The 3,301-nt window shown below is 37.0% G+C and overlaps 1 pseudogene; it reads right to left on the reverse strand.

The window, feature by feature from the left end:
• Window positions 1-1,174: 1,174 nt before the first annotated feature.
• Window positions 1,175-2,560, reverse strand: LOC141498161 (calumenin pseudogene; annotated as a pseudogene).
• Window positions 2,561-3,301: the final 741 nt, after the last annotated feature.

The following is a 3,301-nucleotide window of genomic DNA, read 5'->3' on the forward strand; positions in this document are numbered from 1 at the left end:
ATGAATATTCACAAAATATAAGTTTCCCAGGTTGAATGAAGAGGAGATTAGATACTTAAATAACTCTACCTCAGAAAAAGAAATTCAACAAGCCATCATTGAATTCACTAAGAAAAAAATCTCAAGGGCCTGATGGAGTCACAAGTGAAATATACCAAACATTTAAGGAACAACTGGTTCAAATTCTATATAAACTATTTGGAAAAATAGGGGAAGACAGAACTCTGCCTAACTCTTTCTATATAACCAATATTATGCTGATACCTAAACCAGGGTGAGTTAAAACAGAGAATAAAAATTAAAGACATATCTTCCTGATGAATATAGATGCAAAAATCTTAAATAAAATCTTAGCAAATTGATTACAAGTTATTAGTAGGATAATCCACTATGACCAAGTCAGAATCATTCCAGGAAAGTAGGGTTAGTTCAATATTAGGAACACTATTAGTATAATCAATTATATCAACAACAAAACTATCAGAAATTATATGAACATCTTAATAAATGCAAAAAAATATTTTTGATAAAATAGAGTATCCATTCCTACTAAAACAGTAGAGAGTGTAGGAATAAGTGGACTGTTGCTTAGAATAATTAGCAGTATTAATCTGAAACAATCAAGAAGTATATATTCAGTAGGGATAGGCTAGAATCATTCCCAAAAAGATCAGGGGTGAAACAAGGATGCCCATTATCCGCAGTACTATTGAATACTGTACTAGAAATGTTAGCTTCAGCAATTAAAAGAAGAAAAAGAAATTGAAGGATTTAGAATTGAAAGGAAGAAACAAAACTCCTTCTTTGTAGATGATATGATTGTTTGCCTAGAGAATCCGAAGAAATCAGCCAAAACACTACTGGAAACAATTAGCAATTTTAGCAAAGTTGCAGGATATAAAATATACCCTCATAAATCCTCAACTTTTCTATATATGACTAGCAAGCTACCTTGCAGGAAGAGCTAGGAGAAATTCCATTCAAAGTAAACTCAGACAAAAACCTACATGTGAGTCTATTTGCCAAGGGAGATTCAGAAACTTTTTGAAAACAATTATCATTATTTTTTTTTGCCAAGATGTTGTCTCTTTACTATGAAATACAGGGCACATTTTTCTTTTTCCCTCCCCTGGACCTCTCCTTGTTGATCATAGGCTTTACAAAATTAGTTAGCTAAGTAAAAAGTACAAAAAAAATTATAGAAAGGGTTGGGGATGGTGATGAACTAATGTGAGTCTGTGAGTGTGAGGTGAGGATGGGCATCTTTCATTTCATACTCCCAACCAGAACACAAATACAAAAATAAACACAACTTGTTATACATAAAACAAAGTGTAAGTCTAAAAAACACAAGTGTCATAATTACAGTTTCTCATCAGAAGCACAGAATGCCCCTCCAGTTCTGTTGGGAGGAGGAAAGGGGACAGGATATGTTTTGTTGTTGTTTTTTCACTGCTTTAAAGTTTGTAATAACAGTCTCAGTAGCGAAAACAATTTCCTGTGAAACCAGAAGCTGTAAAAAATAAATTATTTTTGAAGGAAAAAATGGGTTTTGTCTGTCAACAATTCAGAATTCATCGTGTCGTACTAAGGCTTCCCCGAAATCTGTAGCTTGGCTGCCCACAAACAAATCATACTTGTCAACTATCTCCTCCTTAGTAAGTTTGACATCCTTGTTTTGGTCTGATTCATAAACCAGATGCCTGGCCTCAGCTTCTCTATGATCATAGTCAGAAGGCAGCATCCAGTCTTTGGTTTCCTCTTTATCCATCTTCCCATCACGGTTTTTATCTCGGAATTCCACAAATTGCTCACGTTCAGTCTTCACCCACTCTGGCTCATCAGCATTGCCATCGTGGCTATACATGTCACCAATGTATTCTTCTAGATTAATGAAACTATCAGCATTCTTATCTATGTCTTCCATTGTTTCCTGAACAACTATATCTTTCATGTAGTCATACTCTTCAGGGTGGAGAAAAGCTGTGAACTCTTCTTTTGTGGCAATGAGATCTCCATCTTTATCAGCCATTTTGAACCTTTGCTCATCTTTCATCATCATCTGTTTATAGTTAAACCCATCATCAGGGTCTGGATCATCTAGGTAAGCAGCATAAATCACGTTTCTGTACTCATCCCAGAAGATTAAGCCGTCTTGGTTCATGTCAAACTCCTGCCATTGGCATTCAAAATTGTCAGACATGTATTTCTTCTGGGTGTGCTTAAGCCAGGATTTCAGCGCCCCCTAGGTCACAAACCCATCTTTATCCACGTCTATTTTATCTACAATCATTCCAAGCCGTTCCTTGCTTTCCTCTGGTGTCAGTTGATCAAAGGTCTTTGCCTCTTCTGCACCAAGGAACGCATCATGGTCATAGTCAAAATTCTGAAATTCATCATGAGGTTTGTCACTGAGCTGAGGCTCATGGTGTACTCTTTCCTTCTTCTCTGTGGGCTTGCTCAAGGCACAGACTGTACACAGGGCTAGGCACATGAGAAACTGTTTCAGGTCCATGACTTGATTAGACCAGGCTGGCGGGGGCTGGCGAGGCCGCGGGAGGGTCAGGGGTGCCTCGGACGGGCCATCGGTTACCGGGGCTGCCGCCGCCGCACTCGGACCGGTTCACCTCATGCGCACACGCCTTGAAAACAATTATAACACTTCTCACAAAAATAAAATCAGATATAAATAAGTGGGCAAACATCAACTGATCATGGATAGGTAGAGTTAATATAATAAAAATGATAATTGTACCAAAACTAAACTACTTGTTTAGTTCCCTACCAATCAAAATTCCACAAATTACTTTAATGAGCTAGAAAAAGTTGTAAGTAAAGTCATATGGGGAAATAAAAAGTCAAGAATTTTCAGGGATTCAATGAAAAAAGTGCAGAAGAAGGGGGCTTAACCCTACCTGATCTAAAATTATATAAAGCATCAGTCATCAAAACCATCTGGTGTAGGGTAAGAAAAAGAGTGGCGAACCAGTGGAATAGACTAAGTGCAATAGCAAGAAATGGTTATACTATTACATGCTGTTTGATAAAGAGTCCAGCTGTTGGGATAAAAACTCTCTCTCTCTGATAAAAACTGCTGGGAAAATTGGAAGTTATTATGGAAGAAACTTAGATTAGACCAACACCTTACACCCTATACCAAGATAAGATGCAAATGGATACAAGATTTAGATGTAAAAAAATACTATAAGCAAATTAGAAGATGAAGGAGTAGTTTACCTGTCAGATCTATGGAAAGGTACACAGTTTATGACTAAGGAAGATTATGGAGAATACGACTAAA

The sequence above is a fragment of the Macrotis lagotis genome, chromosome X, assembly GCF_037893015.1.
Source record: "Macrotis lagotis isolate mMagLag1 chromosome X, bilby.v1.9.chrom.fasta, whole genome shotgun sequence".
Taxonomy (NCBI): domain Eukaryota; kingdom Metazoa; phylum Chordata; class Mammalia; order Peramelemorphia; family Peramelidae; genus Macrotis; species Macrotis lagotis.